The following is a 23068-nucleotide window of genomic DNA, read 5'->3' on the forward strand; positions in this document are numbered from 1 at the left end:
CCTGGAGGGCTACATACAGTCCATGAGGTCCAAAAAGAGTCGGACATGACTGAATGACTTTCATTTTCCATTTTCTCTACATCCTCTCCAGCCTTTGTTATTTGTAGACTTTTCAATGATGGCCATTCTGACTTGTGTGTCGTGTTACTGGTGAAGCATGTTGATTTTCACAAGATAACATCCTTGTTCTCTTTTTCTCAGCTGCTTGTTAAATATTACTAAACTGCTTTTATTAAATGCCAGGAATAATGACTGCAAACTCCTATGACCAACTCTCAAAGGAATGCTGTGGTGTCACTGACTTCCCTGGTATTCTGAATTCTATGCCTGAATCAAGACAAATCATGAGGGACCACATGGTGCTGGCCCTCATAGAACTGTTCTCTCTTGGGTGCTGTGCTCTTTCAGCTTGTTGGGAATGGGATGGTTACTGTTGAATCTTTAAGTTGCTAGCAAGGTTCTTTTCCTTGCCATCTCGCATATATCTTCCTTTGTCAACCTGGCTTTGGTGTCAGTAGTAGAAACCGGGGGATTCCGTCTAGTGATCTCTTCATCTGGGTGGTGACCTGACACCCCTTTGACTGTAACTTACAGTGGGGTGGATTGGTGACAATGGAATATTTTGGAACAGTGGTCCCTCACTTTCTGAATATCTATTCAAACATGTTTCCTCCTGGATGTTGTCTAGTTTCCTAAATATCTCCTCCTACAGACCTTCTTGTGGTTCCTCATTGCTCAAAGCTGCTGTCCTCTCCCACAGAAGAACAATCTTTCATTGAGGATGATAGAATTCTGGCTTCATGTTCTTCTTCTGTCTTAAGTTTCTCCCAGATCTTAACATTTTCTCTATTCACTTTAGCTTCTACTGACTTCTCAAGAGGGACAGCTAAACACTGGTCACAGATCAGAAGAAGGGGAGGAAGTGATGAGTGATCCAATTCCATTTGAAGTACCTAAAATCAAACACATTTCACCATTTAATCTTGAATGTCCATCATGTTTAGCTGCAACTTCAATATCCACTTCAAACTGAGCTTAACCGAGCCAAGTCCAGCCTGGGTTCATTTGCAGTGCAAGGTAAAGGTGATCCTTCATATCTTTCTTTCTATCCCAAAGCTCAGCTCTACATCTCTTGATACCAGTTGTTCAGTTGCCTTGAGGAATTTCTGCAAGACCTCCATAAAGAAAACTGTAGAACTTTATTAAGATCTATAAAAGAGGAACTGAACAAATGGAGAGACATATCCCGTCTAAGACAATGGCATAAATATGCCAATTCTTCCCAACTTGAATTATATATTCAAATAAAGTGCGCTCAAAACCATGGAACATGCTAGGTTGTTTTCACAATTTAGACAGAAGACAAAAGGGTAAAAAGTAGCTAAGATATTTCTGAAGTGTGGGGTATCAGTAATGTGAAACTGTGATTAAGACAGTGAAATTATTAGAGGATGGGGAGAGATCTGGGATGGATATTCACGTAGTATAAAAGTATTCCCAAATGCTTTTTAATTAGGTTCCAATTAATAGGCTGAAAACACTTATCACATAACTTTATCGTAGAGAAATTGTCCAGACACGAAATTATCCTGCTAATGAAAGTTAAGTTCACCAGTTATGAGGCAAATCAACAACGTGCGCCTCCATAAAGGACACAATGAGAAGGGCACAGAATCGCTGCTGTGCTACTCGGGCCCAGTACGCGTAACCTAAAGGCAGTTATGAGGAAGGCCCCAAACAAGAGACTGTCTACCAAGTAAATGGCCTGTTTCTTTTTTCAAAAGTGTCAAGGTCATGAAAGGCAAAAGAGCAAGGAACTTTTCTAGGCTGGAGACTAAAGAGAGATGACCATGACAGCAACATGTGACCTGGGATTACATCCAGGACCAGGCAAGAAACTGGACAATTAGCATAATTTGAATGGAGTATCTAGTAACATATCAATGTGATTCTCTTGATTTTGATCATTGTATTTAGCTATGTAGGAGACTATCTTTGTTTTTAGGAAATACACACAAAAGTATTGATGAATGATGAGTTGTCATGTCTGAAATGATTCAGAGAAAAAAAAATCACACACATGTGCACATACATTCAGGAAGAGAGAGAGAAGAGAAAGAGAAAAGTAAGACAAATGTAACAAAACATGAATAGCTGTGGAATGGGTAAACAGTATACATAGAAATGCTTTGCATTCTTCTCTCAACTTTCTGTAAGTTTAAATTATTTTAAAATAAAGAGATAAAAGCGTACATCAGGAGCTCCTACAAATAGAAAGAAAAGCATAAATGACACACCCTGAGTTGGGGGTGGCGGGGGGCGGTGGCGGGATGTAGGCAAACGTTTCACACAACAGGACGTACCCGTGGCCAATAAAGCTGGGATGACATTATTTGACATCATTTACGGCTCTGGTCAAGACCGTAATGAGGCATCTTTTTGTATCCATTTACTGCCCCAAATTTAAAAGTCTAAACATATCAAGTGTTGAGAGGATTTAGTTTCAAATAATCTATTATAAATTCCTAGAGGGAGTGTAATTTGTTCCTGTCTGTCTAAATAACAACTTGTCATTTTCTCAAAGTTGTTGAATTGAACATTTGCATAGCCCATGACTCAGCAATTCCATACTGGGAATACAGCTAAAAAAACAAAAAGCCTCTAATACTTATGCACTTGGGGACCTGGGCAGCATAATCAGAGAAGTACTATTTGCAATAGGAAAACCTGGAAAGAATTCACATGCCTATAAATGGAAGACTAGGTAAAAGAACTGTGGTACATTTGCACCATCAAGAATTTTAGCAATGTAATATGAAACATTCAGAAAGCTAAGATCATGGCATCCAGTCCCATCACTTCATGGTAAATAGAAGGGAAAACAATGGAAACAGTGACAGATTTTATTTTCTTGGGCTCTAAAATCACTGCAGATAGTGATGGCAGCCATAAAATTAAGATACTTGCTCCTTGGAAAAAAGTTATGACAAACCTAGACAGAGTATTAAAAAGCAGAGACATTACTTTGCCCACAAAGATCTGTCTAGTCAAAGCTCGGGTTTTTCCAGTAGTCATGTATGGATGTGAGAGTTGGACCATAAAGAAAGCTGAGCACCGAAGAATTGATGCTTTTGAACTGTGGTGTTGGAGAAGACTCTTGAGAGTCCCTTGGATTGCAGGATCATCAAACCAGTCAATTCTAAAGGAATTCAACCCTGAATATTCATTGGAAGAACTAATACTCAAGCTGAAACTCCAATACTTTGGCCAACTGATGCAAAGAGCCGACTCATTGGAAAAGACCCTGAAGCTGGGAAAGATCGAGAGCAGAAGGAGAAGGGGACGACAGAGGAAAAGATTGTTGGATGGCACCACTGACTTGATGGAGTTGAGTTTGACCAAGCTCTGGGAGTTCGTGAAGGACAGAGAAGTCTGGCGTCCTGCAGTCCATGGGGTCGCAAAGAGTTGGACATAACTGAGTGACTGAACAAAAACAACAATATGAAATGGAAAACGAAGGCATCCCCAGTCACACACAGCATGATATCATTTTTGTGAAGTTAAAATAACTAAAATATTTAAAATGATGAACATATACTAGATTCATAAAACTAGAAAAATGCAAGGGGATAGTGAATACACAGGATGTGTACTTTTATTGCCATAGAGAAACACACTGCTTTAAAGGTGAATTCATGTTTCTCCAGAAAATAAAATAAAAATTTGGTAAGTGTTAATTAAAAGACCTTTAAAAAAAACTTTTATTCACCAAGTGTCCAAAGTCTTACTGTTTAGCCTTATCCAGTAAACCTGGATTCCTTATCTAGGAAACCCAGTACACAGATTATTCCTGTATATTTTGTGGTTAACAAAATAAGAAATTTTATACTTCTATACTAAAATACAAGCTCCATAAAGACATAAATTTTTGTCTTTTGGGTTTACTATTGTGTCCCAAGCGTCTATAGAAGATAGTCAATAAATAATTACCCATGAATAGTAAGTGAATGAATGAAAATCTCTATTTGCCAATGTTTTTAAAGGGTTATATTGCAGTAACATAAAGTGTCCAGTGGGTGGGGCTCATACCGCATTTTGATGACAGTACAACAAAGCAAGAATTGAACATATTTTTTTTAATTTCCATGTCCTTGGGTGAATTTTAGGTGGTTCTGTGGGAACTCTGTAATGAGTTTAGATTTTCTCTGAAGTATACTGATTGGTACCAAACTTAAACCTTTTTAGTTTGGTATTTAATTGTGTTTGATTAACAACTTTCGTGTGTGTGTGTGTGTGTGTGTGTGTGTGTGTGTAGTGTGTGCGTTTGCGCGCGCGCATGCCTAGTTGCACCAACTCTTTGCGACCCCACCAGCTCCTCTGTCCATGAAACTTTGCAGGCAAGAATACTGGAATGGGTTGCCACTTCCTGTTCCAGGGGATCCTGGCGACCCAGGGATCACACTGGTTCCGCTTGTGTCTCTTGCATTGGCAGGCAGATTCTTTATCCCTGGACCACCTGGCAAGCCACAACTTTCTCATAGAAAACTTAAATATTTTGGTTTTTGAGTTAATAAGTGAAAAGTGTGTCCTCTTTAGGAAGTTCAACTCTGTTGCTAACTTTATTTAAAGATTTAATTATGGGTTAAAAAACTAAGGGTGTTAAAGAATGAGAAAAATCACTTTGAAAGAGAATGAGAGGTCAAACAGTGATAAAGAATGTAATATGAATGGTGACTACGCTGACACTGTTGAAAGGAAAGGAGAGTCAAAGCAGTTTTCGCTGTCATTTAGTTAAAAGTCCTGGCATTCATATGAATGCTGTGTACTTCAATTACATCATTAGATTCGTTTAGTTTTCATTTTTTATTGAAGTATAGTTTGAGTTACAGTATTAGTTTCAGGCCTATGGCATAGTGACTCAGTATTTTTTAAATTAAAAATTGTTACATGATAATTGCCATTATTCCCTGTGCTGTACAATGTATTCTTGCTGCTTATTTATTTTATATGTGGTAGTTTGTATCTCTTAACGCCCTACCCCAATCTTGTCCCCCTTTTCCCTCTCCCCACTGGTAACCCTTAATTTTCTATATCTGTGAGGCTGCTTCTGTTTTGTTATATACATCGACTTGTATTAGTTTTTAGATTCTGCATGTAAGTGATCTTGGGTGCTAGGGGCTCAGTCATGTCTGACTCTCTGCGACCCCATGGACTGTAGCCTGCCAGGCTCCTCTGTCCGTGGGATTTTTCAGGCAAGAATACTGGAGTGGGTTGCCATTTCCTCCTCCAGGTGGTCTTCCTGACACAGAGATCGAACCCACGTCTTCTGTGCCTCCTGCATTGAAAGGTGGGTTCTTTACCACTGAGTCATCTGGGAAGCCTATCATTCAGTATTTGTCTTTATCTGACTTATTTCACTAAGCATAACATTCTCTAGGCCCATCTACTTTGCTGAAAATGGGAGAATTTCATTCTTTTTAGTTTTCTTTCTTGAGTCAGTTACTAGATGTTTATCCTCATAGGGCTCCCGTACCTCTGCTAACTGGGCCTCTTCCTCTCCCCTCTTTGCTCTTCGGATGCACTTCCACATGATCTCCAGATCTGCCATTTGTAATATGTGTGCGTCCTTCCTTTTACTTCTCGTTCAGTGGAAGTCTGGCTCTTGTGTGAAGACCTTGCTTTCCCACCTCCTCTTAAGCTGCTTTCCCTTCTGCACGCTTCTTGCCACTGGGCCTGGACAAGGACAGGAGGAGCCAGCGGGCCCCTCAGTGCTGTTCCTGATCGTTCTCCCGTCCACCTCCTGAAAACCCTGCTTTGAAGTCCTTGCCATCAGATTATTCTACAGCCCCTGCCTGCTGGAGTCCTCTACTTCCTGTTCCTCCTCCTCACTTCTTTAATATTTTTAGCTCCTGGCTCATTGCCCTTTTCTGCTTAAAAGTCCTGTGACGCTTGTTGGTTATTTCAGTATCCAAATGAATGATCTTTTCAACACCCCAGCCCTCAGCTCTTGGTTGCTTAACCTTCTTTTCTCCAGGGATCTTGTCCTTTCCCTTATCTCAGGCATTCACTCCCACAGTCATACCTTTGCCCTTGTGTTTATCAAAAAATTAGTTCCTACCTTACTCTCAGTTTCAAGCACCTACCTCCCCATCACCACGTGCTGTGTTGCTAGCTCACTCTCTTTGATGCACGGTCCTCACTTTTCCAGCCCCGCTGGACCTTCAGTCCGTTGACTGACCACCTTTTTGTCTTCTCTCACTCTCCTTCTTAACCTCATACTACAGCCTTACCTCGCCTGGATTCCATGCTGTGACATCATAGTTACGCCACAGAAATCCCAGATGCCCTTGCCTCATTCTTTGGCACAGATGCCTGGAAAACCCCAGTCCTAGTTAAATCTAGTTCTCTGTCTACTCCACGCCTGCCTCCTTGCAGCCAAACACGATGGATAAAACCCTACACCCATGACTATTGGACTCACTGAAATTCATCCCCATTAATCTCAAGTGGTCCCTCCCCGTTGCCTAGCAGTCCTACTTCATCTTTTTAGTTTATGGCTTCTTCCGCTTTTTTGGACCCTTGTTCTTCAAATTGGGTATTTACAAAGTTAAATAGGTGAGAACAGAATAGAACTGAGTGGAGTTCACAGCACATAATATGAGTAAATATTATGTCATGAAATGCTTATTTCAGTTATTCATATACCGTTTCCCCCCTTATCTCTGGCGTATATGTTCAAAGACCCTGGGTGCATACCTGTAACCGTGGATAGTCCTGAACCCTATATTTACTATGTTGTTTTCGATGGATACACAGCTATGATAAAATTTAATCTATAAATTTGACACAGTAAGAAATCAACTAAATAACTAATGATAAAACAATTATAACAGTGTACTATAATATGCAAATATGATCTCTCCACCTCTCTCTCTCAAAATACCTTATTGTACAGATTGAATGCCTTTTCCATAAAGCACTTATCATGCAGTTTGAGGTGCAACAGCAAAAATTCTTTCCTTCACAGTTTCACAGATTTATTCTTATTGAAGATCTTAGGAACGTCAGCACTCAATTTTATTTTTCCATATTAAGTTGAGAACTTTCACCTTTTTAATTTAAGGAAGCACTTTGCAGCTTCTTTTTGGCAGATTTGAATTGGCACCATCCCTGCTCTTGTGCTTTGGGGCCGCTATTGAGAAATAAAGGTGACTTGAACACAAATGCTTTGTGTTAGAGCAGTCTGTCTGATGGCCAATAAAGATGAGTAATGAACAGGTGAGGATACGATGGATGGATGGACGGATACTGTGTTTCAGCCCAGTCCCTCCATGGCTTCCTAAATCTCATCAATCCTCAAGTTCTCAAAGATATTACTTACTATAGAATTATGTAGTAATTAGTCAGAACCCCTGTCAGCTTCTTTCTGTTGCATCATCAATTTCACCTTCTCTGCTAGATAATTTTTATTATTAATTAATTTTTTATTAATATGAAACATTCTGTTCCATAGCTCCCACCTTAAGAACAAATATCAAAACTGAATAAATCCTTTGGTGATTTCTCTTTAGCTGCTGTATCATTTCTCTGCTCCCCTTAACAGCAAAGCTCCTTTAATATGTTGTCCACAGGAGCTGTGTCTGTAGCTCTACTTTCCCCGTTTTTGTTTGTCCTTACTCCAGTGGCCTTTTGTGGTCACTATCCTGCCAAAACCTTTTAATCAAAATGATCGGTGACTTCCATTTTCTTAAATCTGATGAACCTCCTTGGGTGTGACCACACCCTTCTCCTGGAAAAGCTTTCCCCACTGACATTCAGGATGCCAAACACTGCATTCCTGGTCTCCCCACTTTTACCTCCTACCTCATATGTCCTTTCTGGTGAATATTGGAGTGCCCCTGTTGGAGTTCCCAAGATCCCAGTCCTTGGACCTTTTCTCTTGTTTATTTATACATATCCCTTAGAGATTTCATCTAGCCTCATGGCTTTAAATAGCATCTATATACCAATGACTCCCAAATTTATAGAGCACAGACCTTATCCCTGAAATTCCAATTTATACAGCCAGTTGCCTCCAGCCTCTTCAGTTGGGTGCTTCACAGGTGTCTCAAGTTACAATCAAATGTCTTCCTTGTCCCTTCCATCATCTTCCCCATCTCAAGTGATGGAAACTTCAGGGCGAAAACCTTAGTGCCAATCTTGGCTCCTTTCTTTCTTTTACACACTACATCCAGTTGATATTACCAAATTCCACTGGCCCCCTCTTCAAAATATAACCTGAACTCAACCACTTTTTTTTTTTAAACCATCTTTGCATCTGGGAATCAAGCCACTGTGTGTGATAGGTGTTGGGGATATAAATATGAAAAGGCATGCTTGGTTGAAATCATTAATACAATATAGAAGATTAGTGTCATTAGGGCTTCCCTGGTGGCTCAGAAGGTAAAGCATCTGCCTGCAGTGAGGGAGACCCAGGTTCGATCCCAGGGTTGGGAAGATTTCCTCGAGAAGGAAATGGCAACCCACTCCAGTATTCTTGCCTGGAAAATTCCATTAGTGTCATTAGGGAATAATAACTATAGGGTGAGACATGGGGTTGGGAAAGGCTTTGTAAATGAATTGGCATTTGAACTGGACCTTGAAGGATGAATAAATGTTAGCCAGGTGAATACAGGCAGAAGAGAGTTTCAGATAGAGAAGGTAGGGTATGGAGGTATGGAATGACTTGGGAATTGTAAGGGATTTGAGGAGGTTGAGGACATTTTCCTTGTTGGTACCAAGCCCTGAATGCTAATAGTGGAGCACTTGAGAGAGAATCAGGATGTAGATGTTTTCAAGAAGCATTTTCAGTTCATTCAGTGACCATTTAGAAGGCAAATGTGGGTCAAACATGTGCTATACAGTCACACAGTCACATCTCTGATGTTTTGATGGATGTCTTCCTGACTGTCAAACCTAAAAATAGTTCTAACATTTGAAGTTCTTTAAACCCTAACCATACATAATACAGTCCATTTTACCCAGAGTTTTAAAACAAATACAAATACATTGCCTGTGATCTTAATAATTTTAGGTTAATATAGTAAACAAAAACTTATTGCATATGTTCAGTATACTAGCCACTGCATTTAGTGTTGCGAGGAATAAAAAACAGTATGTCAAGCCAGGACTTATCATACTCAATGTTAATAGAAGAAACTTAAATGCATATTACTAAGTGAAAGAAGCCAATCTGAAAAGGATACATACCATGTGATTCCAGTTAATATGAAAAGACAAAAACTGGAAAGACAGTATGTCTGGAAAAGACAAAACTATGGAGACAACAGAAAAGATCAGTAGTTTCCAGGGGCAGAGATGTGGAGGGATAAATGGGCAGAGCATAGAGGAATTTTAGGGCAGCGACAGTAGTTTGTATGATATTATAATGGTGGATATATGTCCTTATACACGTGCCCAAACTCAGAATTTACACCACCAAGGATGAACCCTAAAATAAACTATGAATTTTAGGCGATTATGGTGTATTAATGTAAGTTGCTGCTGCTGCTGCTGCTACTGCTAAGTCGTTTCAGTCGTGTCTGACTCTGTGCAGCTGTAGTATTCTGGTGAGTGATGTTGATAATGGGGGACACTATACATTAGTGGGGGCAGGGAGTATATGGAAAATCTTTCAATTTTGTTGTAAACCTAAAACCGCTTACTTTAAAAAATAAAGTATAAAAAGGTCAAGGTTTATATTCATAAGGGTCTTATTTTCTTTTAAGGAGTAATATGATAGAAATACCGACTTCCCAGCTAGCACTAAGTGGTAAAGAAACTGCCTGCCAGTGCAGGAGATGTAAGGGATCCAGGTTTGATCCCTGGATGGGGAAGATCCCCTGGTGGAGGGCATGGCAACCCACTCCAGTATTCTTGCCTGGAGAAGCCCATGGACAGAGGAGCCTGGCAGACTACAGTCCACAGGGTTGCATATAGGTCTGACTGAAGCAAATTAGCATGCATGCACACATGTGGTAGAAATATAGATCAACCTACTGTATAACACAGGGAATTATATTCAATACCCTGTAATAAACCATAATGGAAAAGAATATGAAAAAGAATACATATCTGTATAACTGAATCACTTTGCTGTATAGCAGAAATTAACATTGTAAATCAATCATACTTCAATAAAATAAAGAAATATAGATAAGAAGGCTAGAAAGAATTTTGCCTTCCTGAAAGTGTCCATTCAAGAAGTTTTGAAACAGTAAAGAAAACAATGAAGAACTAAAGAGCCTCTTGATGAAAGTGAAAGAGGAGAGTGAAAAAGTTGGTTTAAAGCTCAACATTCAGAAGATCATGGCATCTGGTCCCATCACTTCATGGGAAATAGATGGGGAAACAGTGGAAACAGTGTCAGGCTTTATCTTTTTGGGCTCCAAAATCACAGCAGATGGTGACTGCAGCCATGAAATTAAAAGACGCTTACTCCTTGGAAGAAAAGTTATGACAAACCTAGATAGCATATTGAAAAGCAGAGACATTTACTTTGCCAACAAAGGTCCATCTAGTCAAGACTATGGTTTTTCCAGTAGTCATGTATGGATATGAGAGTTAGACTATGAAGAAAGCTGAGCACTGAAGAATTGATGCTTTTGAACTGTGGTGTTGGAGAAGACTCTTGAGAGTCCCTTGGACTGCAAGGAGATCCAACCAGTCCATCCTAAAGGAAATCAGTCCTGGGTGTTTATTGGAAGGACTGATGTTGAAGCTGAAACTCCAATACTTTGACCACCTGCTGTGAAGAGCTGATTCACTTGAAAAGACCCTGATACTGGGAAAGATTGAAAACAGGAGAATGGGATGACAGAGGATGAGGTGTTTGGGTGGCATCACCAACTCAATGGACATGAGTTTGAGTAGGCTCCGGAGTTGGTGATGGACAGGGAGGCCTGGCGTGCTGTGGTTCATGGGGTCACAAAGAGTCGGACACGACTGACTGAACTGAAAAATAAAACAATAACTTATAACAATTAATTAGCAGATTAAAAATACTAGCATTTACCAGTCTATAAGTTTTTCAGCATAAGATAGCTCTAGTGTAGATATCTATTTTTCCTTCATATCTTCTGTTTCAGAAGATACGTCTTTTTTCATGTCCAAGGTTAGTCTTTCACTTGAGGCCCTTGCTGACTTTCTGCTGGTGTCCTCTGGGATGCAGAATCACCATTTACTCATTCGCGTATTCAGTTAGCAGACCTTGTGCACTTGTGTGTCAGGCACTATGCTGAAACTGAGGAAGAAGAAAAGAAAAAGACAATCCAAGGCACCACAGAGCTCATTTTTAGTGAGTTTTCTTTTGTTTTCCTTTTTGTTTGCTCTAGTGGCTTCTTCTCCCCAGTTCCCAATAGGCTCATAACTCTTCTATCTTAATATAATTTTCCTTTGACCAAGGAACCACCACTTTTCCCAGCTCACCTCTAATATTACTTACCCTCTTTATTTTTCTTCCCCTCTCATTCAGCTTCTTTAAGGGTCATCCCACACTCATTGTCTTCCCATCCTCACCTGCTTTTCATATTTCAATTCTCTGCAATTTGGCCTCAGGCCCATCGTCCCATGGAATCCTCCCTGCCTATGTAAGCATTGGCAGATGACCTTCATCCAGCCAAACCCAATAATTATTTTCCTGCCCTTATCTGTTTGGACTACTCTACTGCAATTTTCACTCCTAATTTCTTTCTTTCAAACTCTGTGTCCTTGATTTTTAGCAATTACTCACCCCTGGTCATGCAACTTCTTCCTTCTTCCTTTGACCATCTTCCTGGAAACTCCTCCTTTGCCTCTTCCCTACGACCCTGAGCTCTGTTTTTGGTTCTTTGCTTCTGCCTCTGTACATGCTCGCCTCAAACAATCTCATTTTCTTTTATGGTCTTAGATTTCCTTGTCTGATTATAAGAGCCTGGGTTATATTTCAAACTGCCCACTGCACACATCTGTTTACATATCAAACTGTCTACTGCTTATAGTGACTTGATGTCCCCCCAGATATCTAACCTCTACATGTTGCAACTGGAGCTCATTTTCTTCTCTATCCCACTCCAAACCTGTTCCATCTCTGTATGTCATTACCTTCTTCTCTCCCCTTCTCCCCAGTTCTGTCATCATCAAAGATACTAATCCTAGGTCTATGTTTCCTAAATTGATCCCCTATCCTTCATCTTTATTACAATTGCTTTAGTTCATGTCATCACCATCCCTTGCTTATATTACTTATAGCTTTTAGCCGGTGCCGTACTGGCTTCCCCAATGGCTTAGCAGGTAAAGAATCTATTTGCAGTGCTGGAGACATGGTTTTGATGCCTGGATTGGGAAGATCCCCTGCAGGAGGAAATAGCAACCCACTCCAATATTCTTGCCTAGAGAATCCTGGTGGGCTCCAGTTCAAAGGGTCTCAAAGAGTTGGACACAAATGAGCTACTGAACACTACTACCATACTCTCTCATAACTGCATGCCCTTTGCCTAAAGTGCCCTTTCATAAACAGATAGACATTCATCCTTCAAGACTTTCTCAAGAGTCATTTTCTCTAAGAATTCTTTTCTGAACTGTGCAAAATTTTATTTTATTGTATTCAATTAATTTTATTGCACTCACTTTAAAAAATAAACTATCTACTGATGGGTCTTCTTTACCCCATTATACAGTAAATTCGGAGAGTGAGTATCAGTTCAGTTCAGTTCAGTCACTCAGTTGTGTCCGACTCTTTGCGACCCTATGAATCGCAGCACGCCAAGCCTCCCTGTCCATTACCAACTCCCGGAGTTCACCCAGACTCATGTCCATCGAGTCAGTGATGCCATCCAGCCATCTCATCCTCTGTTGTCCCCTTCTCCTCCTGCCCCCAATCCCTCCCAGCATCAGAGTCTTTTCCAATGAGTCAACTCTTCGCATGAGGTGGCCAAAGTACTGGAGTTTGAGCTTAGCATCATTCCTTCCAAAGAAATCCCAGGGCTGATCTCCTTCAGAATGGACTAGTTGGATCTCCTTGCAGTCCAAGGGACTCTCAAGAGTCTTCTCCAATACCACAGTTCAAAAGCATCAATTCTTCGGCACTCAGCTTTCTTCACAGTCCAACTCTCACATCCATACATGACCACTGGAAAAACCATAGCCTTGACTAGATGGACCTTTGTTGGCAAAGTAATGTCTCTGCTTTTCAATATGCTATCTAGGTTGGTCATAACTTTTCTTCCAAGGAATGAGTATAGGGACATGTGTATAGACCATGAGTATAGGGACTAACTCAGTGCCTGGCATATAGGAGGTCATCGGGCCTAAACGTGGCTTAGATCTTCCCACTTGGCTGCAATCTACAAGCTTTACTACATCACAGGATGCTTGGCCTTTTCCACTTATTAAATGAATGTTGACAGGGTGCTTCCTGTACATGGGCACTGTGAAGGAGTGATCGCAATGTGCCTCTGTTGCAAGTGGATTAATTGTGACCACAGTGGGGTTTAGGAGGAGGGTAGTGGGAGGAACCAAACCAGAGAGGTAATCCAGGCCAGATCATGAAGGCCATGCACATAATGAGTTTTGCTCAGAAAGAACATTCTTTGGCAGATTGAAAAAAGGATGATGAGAGCAAGCAAGTCGAGCGCAGAAAAGTCTCTCACAGAAGCAAATGTATTATTTAAATCACATCTCATTATGATGTGTCTACTTAGGTTGTACTAACTTGCCAATAGCAGACCGTTCCTTTGAAGTGTGTATTGAATTATATTTAATCATGTATTCATCCTATAACACTATGATTATTGGGTGCTAAATACTATGCATATGATATCTTGGGGATCCTGATGTATGGACACTGTCCTTGGCCTCAGAGAACTCATGGTCTAGTGGTAGTACTGGATGAAAGAATGGACTGATGACTCAGCATCAGTGCTGTGGGAGGGGTGAGCACAAATTGCTTATGGAGAACAGAAGGGGAATGACCTCTTACTTGGGAGTCAGTGGAGCCCAGGGGGGGCCACTTGGAGTTATGGCTTTGAGCTCAATTTTGAAGAATGAGTAAGGTTTAGCTTCTCAAATAAACTGGAACCTTGCCAGATCACTCCAGTCAGTGAGAACAGCTTGTGCAAAGACTCAAATAGGACAGCTAAGTTTTCAATGGCTTGGATTTATGGTTCAACGGGTGGTAAGACCAGGAATAAGGTAGGAGGGGCAAGTGGGTAGGCCGTGTTGAAATAAATTTTATCTTGACTGGTATGTCACAGAAGAGAGAGGAATTCTGACCTGCTTTCATTAATGAATTAGGTAGAACAAGGTAATATTTAAGAAACTGAAAGGTAAACAGTAAGATAAATCATCAAAATCATAAGGGCTTTTTGGTAGAAATATATCCTAAAGAAAGGTTAGTGAGTCTTTGGTCACCAGTCCATATTTCTTGGTTCTGATCTGTCTCTGAGTCATACTCTAAAAACAGAATCCAAGAAATCCTGCAGTTTTCCAGAGGCCCAATAGTTCCTGTAATAATGACCCTCCTGATGTTTCCTGGATATGGGTAAGTCCCATATTTACAGACTTAAAAGTCAGAGAGTTTCTTCAACTTGCACCCCCCAGTTCACCATGCCATGTGCCTCAGGCGAGGTAATGCCTAGGCTGGCAGAGGAAGAAAGGGGACCTTGATGGTGGCCTTTCCTGTCTACAATATTATCTTCTCCTGGATGCACAGATTCAGTCAAAGTTGAATTTTTTATTCCAGGGTAACTTGAGTTCATTAAAATACTGTATGATGTACCTTGAAACAAAATAGTTACTTACCTAGCAAAGTGGTGAGGGTGTCTCTACTGTTTACAGACCTCCACCTTTAGGCTGGGCTGTGACCCTGACAGAGAAGATGAGGAGAGAATATAGTTTTAGAATATAATAGATGTGCAACTGCCTGAGTGGGATTTTCTGTGCTGGGCTTCAAGAATGCTATTAATTAGAACCTGTTCTTTCAGATGGAAATAATACTGGTTTCCTGGTTGTTGGTGGATGTTAAACGTTAGTTTTACTGTTGGGTCTGAGGAAGAAGTCTAACTCCTTGCTTTTGCATAGGAGAACATTTTATAACTTTAGGTTCTTTGAATAGATTGTAGTTTCTTTTATGTCTGGATTTTTTTTTTGGCCTAGAACTAGTCTTTCTTGAATCCTACTGCCTTACACACATGTGATTATTATAAGCCGTCAAACTTCTGAGGCCCAAAATGTAGGCCAGGTGCTTTTTAAAGGAATATAATTATTTTTATTCAGTTTTAAAATACATTCATTTTTGCCTACACATTAGTCTTTGATTCTTAAGCTGATCTGCTGCTGCTGCTGCTAAGTCGCTTCAGTCGTGTCCGACTCTGTGCGACCCCATAGATGGCAGCCCACCAGGCTCCCCCGTCCCTGGGATTCTCCAGGCAAGAACACTGGAGTGGGTTGCCATTTCCTTCTCCAATAAGCTGATCTGAAGAAATGTTAAATAATAAAGCAGAGTTCTTCACAAAGATATGCTTTGATAATAAGGGCAGACTGTGGAAGACTTAATAAAAGTGGAAGATCCATTAGATACTGCCACATTATCTCCACAGAGCTGCTACTCTGTTAAACTCAACTTCCCTCCACTTTGACAGAGCTATCAGCATTTTCCTAACCTCCCAAGGAAGATGGTACAATGATTAGGAAAGTGCATGGTCTTTCTGATTCAGACATAATTAGGCTTGTGTTCTAACTTTAAGACTTTTGCAAGGTGGTTAAATTCCTGGAGGCTCTGTTTCCATATCTCTAAAAATGGAATAATAATTCCAATAATACAGCACTGTGAGAATGAAAGGATGAAAGGAACTAGCAAATTTAAGACAAGCATAGAGAGTAATGAGTATCATAAGAACTCCCAGTATTATCTCGTGTTTTCCCTTTCCCTTTCTTTCCATTATCTAATCTTTACAAAGTTATGTAATTTATTTTCTTGGAAATATTTCATATACTTTCTTTATATTCTTACAGCTATGAGCTTATTAAATTCTGCTTGGATTATTGCAAAAATCTCTTAGCTGATACCTATCTCTTCTCTTCCCTTTTACAAATAATTTTTCCCCTTACTATTGAAAAGTAATTCTGAAATCTTTTTAGAACACAGATATCCATGTGCCATATCCTTCTGTTAGAACATATTGACCCTCTAATTTTTTTCCAAATTATATCTAATCACTTGATTGACTTTCAGTACTTAGAGAGACGCAGTGCGTTGATGGTGGGAAAAGCAGATTTTGGATTCAAACCAAAGTAGATCCAAACCTTGGACAGAGGGTTTATATCTAGTAGATACTGAAAAGCTAACCTAAGCTTTGAGAGTATCAGTTTATTCAACTATAAACAATGTCTATGTGTGCAGTAAAGAATTGACTCAGCAGGTCTACCCTGTCCAAACGCAACACGGTCCAAAGAAAGTTTACCCCTTGCCTGACTTCTTAGAAATAACCTCTAAGCTCTTGGAATACCTGCCTGTGTTAAAATAGATAACTAACGGGAAGTTGCTATATAAAACACAGGGAGCTCAATATGGTACTCTGTGATAACCTAGAGGGGTGGGATGGGGTAGGGATGGGGGGACATTCTAGAGGGAGGGGATATATGTATACTTATGCTGATTCAGCTTGTTGTATGGCAGAAACCAATGCAATATTGTAAAGCAATTATCCTCCAATTAAAAATAAATTTTTAAAAAAGTGCTTTTATTTACCTGGATCACACTAGGTAGCTTATGTTGACAGTATGGTTTTTGTGTGATTGAGTTTGAGTCTTAGAACTTTTGTAAGAATGAAATGAAATAGATCATATATAGCATCTAGACAATGAGTTGAGTGTTTTTTTCTCAGTCTTCTTAAATCCCTCCCATCTGTTTAGTCATATACCTGAAAGCTCCCTTGCCTTTACCTTCTGTGACACTGAGGCTTTTCTCACTGACTGGACACACACTTGATACCTGTGTGTATGCTGTCCCAACTGCCCATGCTGTCCCAACTGCCTGGCCCACCTGCTTTTCCCTTTAGTCCGAACAAAGCCCATGTATCCCTTCCTCGTACAGTTGAAGTTCTCCATTCTTTGTGGCTCCTCCACTGACTACCCCAATCTGAGTGAATGTCTTTCATTCCTGAATTTTATGCACTTTTAGCTGGTAACAAACGCTGAGTGCCACCTTATGCACTTACATATTGGGCCTCTAAGTCAGCCAGTTCAGTCTCTCAGTCATGTCCAACTCCTTGTGACCCCATGGACTGCAGCACGCCGGGCTTCCCTGTCCATCACCAACTCCGGAGCCTACTCAAACTCATGTCCATTGCGTCGGTGATGCCATCCAATCACAGCTCATCCTCTGTTTCCCCTTCTCCCGCCTTCAATCTTTCCCAGCATCAGTGTCTTTTCAAATGAGTCAGTTCTTCAAATCAGGTGGCCAAAGTATTGGAGTTTCAGCTTCAGCACCAGTCCTTCCAATGAACACTCAGGACTGATCTCCTTTAGGATGGACTGGTTGGATCTCCTTGCAGTCCAAGGGACTCTCAAGAGTCTTCTCCAACACCACAGTTCAAAAGCATCAATTCTTTGGCGCTTAGCTTTCTTTACAGTCCAACTCTCACATCCATACATGACCACTGGAAAAAACCATAGCTTTGAATAGATGGGTCTTTGTTGGCAAAGTAATGTCTCTGCTTTTTAATGTGCTGTCTAGGTTGGTCATAGCTTTTCTTCCAAGGAGCAAGCAGCTTTTAATTTCATGGCTTCAGTCACCATCTGCAGTGGTTTTGGAGCCCCCCAAAATAAAGTCTCTAACTGTTTCCCTTATTTTCCCGTCTATTTGCCATGAAGTGATAGGACCGGATGCCATGATCTTAGTTTTCTGAATGTTGAGTTTTAAGCCAACTTTTTCACTCTCCCCTTTCACTTTCATCATGAGGCTTTTCAGTTCCTCTTCACTTTCTGCCATAAGGGAGGTGTCATCTGCGTATCTGAGGCTATTGATATTTCTCCCCACAATCTTGATTCCAGCTTGTGCTTCATCCAGCCCGGCATTTTTCATGATGTACTCTGCATATAAGTTAAATAAGCAGGGTGACAATATACAGCCTTGATGTACTCCTTTCCCGATTGGGCCTCTAAGTAGACTGTAGTAAACTTGAAGGATAGAATAATTTTTTTGTCTCCTCATTAGATGCTTAGTAAATGTTGTCTTATAATTTACTCAGAGCTCAATTTTGAGCTCACACACCCTCAGGAATGAGTAACTTTAACTTAGGTTGAATGTCTGTTGTCTGTGTGTTTAAGGTTCCAGGTTCTTTTTCCTCATATGCTGTCTGACTGCTACTTCTGCTGTGGGCCTCCTGGTGGTTCAGATAGTAAAAAAAAAAAAAAAAAAATCCACCTGCAATGCAGGAAACACAGGTTTGATCCCTGGGTTGGGAAGATCCCCTGGAGGAGGAAATGGCAACCCACTCCAGTATTCTTGTCTGGAAAATTCCATAGACAGAGGAGCCTGGAAGGCTACAGTCCATGGTGTTGCAAAGAGTCAGACACAACTGAGTGACTAAGCACATTTATTATTTTTGTTGTGGGCCAGATAGGTATTGGCAGCAGCCAGGGGAACTCATCCATGTCTGTGTCACTCTCATGGTTCTAGAAGGCCCTGGAGTCTGCAAATGCATAGTCTGTGTAAGGATGTGCCACCCAAGTGAGGCCAGCTTGGCCACTTTGGCAAGCATATGCTGCCAATTTATTGAGAAATCTCATTACTTAGGGGATCAAGATGAAATTCCTTGTTCCCCAGTAAGTGCCTTCTAAGTGGGTTATGTTGAATCTTTTTCCACTGGGAAACAGTTCCTTTAATTACAAGTTGGCTGCATATATTTATTGATTTTCAAAGATTAAAAAAAATTTTTTTTTGATGTGAACCACTTTTAAAGTCTTTATTGAATTTGTTACAATATTTCTTCTGGTTTACATTTTGGTTTTTTGGCCAACAGGCATGCGGGATCTTAGCACCCTGACCTGGGATCAAACCCACACCCCCTGCCTTGAAAAGCAAAATCTTAACCACTGGACCACCAGGGAAATCCTTTGGTGATTTTTTTAAAAAGTGATTTTAACACTTTGCAGTTTAAATGTCACTGTCAATGTAACTCAGAGCCCTCCTCCTCTCCCACCAGCACAGATCAACTCTGTCTCTGCTTCTAGCTGTGGAAAGGGCTGGTCTCATTATGCTCTTGTCCCTCCTCAGCCTTTCAGTGTTAGGGGCAGGGGTAAGGAGGGGCAAAAAGGGCAGCCCCCTCTCACTTATCTGAGCAGGGTGGCAGACTTCCTTCTGGCTGGCAAGTACTGTTTTCCTGGCTACCACTGACTCGCTGTTGATCACATCTAGGAAGCATGTGTCCACATGCTGACTCTCTCATGGTGGGCATCTATGGGTGCATTGAAGTTTCCAGCGGGCTTCTTGCTGCCCGGTTCCCTGGTATGGGAGCAGGGCTTTGTGAATGTGGAAACTGTGGGAGTTGAGACCAATGACACAGGACTTTGTGCTCAGAAACACCCACCCATTTCTGGGAGTTTAATGCTCTGCAGTTGCCATCTTGGAATTCTTAATAATTCTACCTTTGATTTACGTTTTGTAGGTGAAGTGTGTTTTCTCCGACAGGAAAATGGAGCAATGGGTGAGTGGCCTCGGCTCTATGTGGTCCTGTCTTGGGAGCTCCTCCTCTCCTCTCGGCAAGGTCTCTATCACATACTCTCTGTTCCGTACTAACAGGGCTCTGCTCTGCCTCCCTCTCCTGGTACCTGCCTGCCTACAGCTCCCACCTTCTGCCCAGAACAGTGAAGAAATTGCCATGGTGGTGGGGTGGGGGAAGACTCGAGTTCCACCATCTCCTGGATGCAGGCATGGGGAAAGTCAGAGTTGATGAGGAAAGAGAGTGCCTTAGTGCCTTTGGAAGGGGACTCCTTTAGGGCCTCCTGGCCTTTTCCCTTGCCCTTACCTCTCCTTCCAGGCATTCAGCATCCAGTGCGTCCCTGCACAGAAGTGGCAGTCCTGCAGGCTGCTCATCCACTGTGGGTTGGAGCCAAGGAAGTATGCAAGAAGGGGAGATTGATACCCCTAGCCCTACATTTTCATTTTGCACCAAGCTACAAATTAGGTACTTAGTCCTGCAGGATACCTGGCTCTGTCTCTCCTGCCCGCTATAGACTTACCTCAGCTTCTACTAAAGGAGACACATCCACTACTGCTTGGGAGGACCTTGGGAGGAGTCAAGCCAGATCAAGCCCACCTATTTTCTCTGGGGTGCCCACTGAACCCTGGGAAAACATGAGTAAGCTTGTTTCATCAACTGATGGAAGTACAGGTTGCTCCTCTATTCCATGTGTCAACTCCAGCATTTCTCCTTTCTTTTTCCTTCCTGCTTAGATTTACAAGCACTATACCTCTCATCTTGCAGTCTCTCCTTGCGTGGATGGGGTGGGGAGGAATGGCAGAACACCTCTCACTGATTTTTGAAGGAAGATGGTTTGTTGTCTCCAAGATCTGGCAGCCAACCAGCATCTCTTTGAACCTAGATTAGGGGGTACTATCTTGGGACTTGGCTGCAATTTGGGAGAAAAGGAAAAATTCCTTTTGGCACCCTGTTCACAAAGAATGCAAGATAGGTACTGGATGTTACCAAACTCTTCAGAAAACAAAACTTCAGGACTCTTTGAAGGGAAAATCCCATATAAACTAATGGTAACAAAATGAGTTTACATTTATTCCATGCTTACCACATGCCAGCTATATGATGCACTCTACTTAAATACACCTATTAGGTTTGGACCATAAAGAAAGCTGAGGGTCGAAAAATTGATGCTTATAAACTGTGCTGTTGGAGAAGACTCTTGAGAGTCCCTTGGACTGCAAGGGGATCAAACCTGTCAATCCTAAAGGAAATAAGTCCTGAATATTTATTGGAAGGACTAATGCTGAAGCTGAAGCTCCAGTACTTTAGCTACCTGATGTGAAGAACTGACTCCTCGGAAAAGACCCTGATGTTGGGAAAGATTGAAGGCAGGAGGAGAAGGGAATGGCAGAGAATGAGATAACTGGATGGCATCACCGACTCAACAGACACGAGTTTGAGTAAGCTCCAGGAGTTGGTGAGGGACAGGGAAGCCTGGCATGCTGCAGTCCATGGGGTCACAAAGAGTCAGACATGACTGAGTGACTGAATGAACTGATTAGGTACTGCTGCTGCTGCTGCCACTAAGTCGCTTCAGTCGTGTCCGACTCTGTGAGACCCCATAGACGGCAGCCCACCAGGCTCCACCATCCCTGGGATTCTCCAGGCAAGAACACTGGAGTGGGTTGCCATTTCCTTCTCCAATGCATAAAAGAGAAAAGTGAAAGTGAAGTTGCTCAGTCATGTCTGACTCTTCGCAGCCCCATGGACTGCAGCCTACCAGGCTCCTCCGCCCATGGGATTTTCCAGGCAAGAGTACTGGAGTGGGTTGCCATTGCCTTCTCCACTGATTAGGTACACACACACACACACACACACACACACACACACACATAAATATACACATGAAAATGAAGTTCAAAGGAATTAAGCCCTTTGCTCAAAGACATACACCTGGTGAGTGATAATAGCCAAGAATCACAGCCAGACATTCCAACTCTGAAGCTTGACAATTGATCGTTCTCAGTGCTGCCAACCACAGAGCATAAATACTTACATCTAGCAACATAGACCTGGTCCATTTCCATCTCTGATGTGAGCACGTTTCTAGTTGTGTCATCCACATCCAAGGACAATAGATTAAGGTCTTACTTTTCTAAGGGCAGGGCTGAAAATACCCTTCACACAGTATTTCTTCTAAGTCACCAAACCACATTTAGACTAAATGAATGCCAGCCCTACAGACCTTTTTTTTTTTTTTTCTTAACCATGGGATTGTGTCCATAGAAACTAAGTTTCAGAGAAAGCATTGGCTTTTTCTCTTTAAAAGAAAGAACTTTAGAAATTGCCTGAAGCAAACCTAGACATAAAAAGTATTAGGATAGTGGTAATTTCTATAGGAAATATATCTAGAATTTTCCTATATCAAGAGTGCTTCATCTTTTAGAGTAGACATTTCGTTGGGGATATACCCAGGGGTGAGTGGGCAATAGATCTTAAATTTTATTATACAGAGTGAAGTAAGTGAGAAAGAAAAACACCAATACAGTATACTAACGCATATATATGGAATTTAGAAAGATGGTAACGATGACCCTATATGCGAGATAGCAAAAGAGACACAGATGTAAAGAACAGACTTTTGGACTCTGTGGGAGAAGGCGAGGGTGGAATGATGCGAGAGAATAGCTTTGAAACATGTATATTACCATATGTGAAATAAATCGCCAGTCCAGGTTTGATGCTGAGACAGGGCACTCAGGGCTGGTGCACTGGGATGACCCTGGGGGATGGGATGCAGAGGGAGGTGGGAGTGGGTTTCAGCATGGGGACACATGTACACCCATGGCAAAAACCACTACAATATTTTAAAGTACTTAGCCTCCAATTAAAATAAATAAATTAGTTTACAAAAAAAGAAATTTAAGGATCAAATGCAGTATCTGGTAAACTAGGTCTGTTTACCAAGGGCTACATTAAAAATAGCTTTTGGTGTATTTCTAAAGTTTCTTCTCATGTCTGCAGGCATTAATTATTTACAACATTTGTTTTCTCAAACAAAGAGTACAAATGACCATTTTAAATTACCCTGAACAGACTGAGATCATCAATTATTGTGTGTATCCATCAGGATAAACAATTGACAGCTCTCTGCTTGAGGCCTTTCTTCTGAAGAATTCTGATTTGTTTCTCTGAGCTTGGCCACTAGGCGCTGCGTCTGCCCTTTGGGAAGCAGTGCGGTGCGGTGGCTGTTCACGAACTGGCTCCTTCATTTAATATCTTGTGACCTTGGACAGTGACTTACATACTCTCAGCCTCATGGTTTGCCTCTGTAAAATGGGGTTGTTGTA

This window comes from Bos indicus x Bos taurus, chromosome 5 (genome assembly GCF_003369695.1).
Source record: "Bos indicus x Bos taurus breed Angus x Brahman F1 hybrid chromosome 5, Bos_hybrid_MaternalHap_v2.0, whole genome shotgun sequence".
In the NCBI taxonomy this organism is placed as follows: domain Eukaryota; kingdom Metazoa; phylum Chordata; class Mammalia; order Artiodactyla; family Bovidae; genus Bos; species Bos indicus x Bos taurus.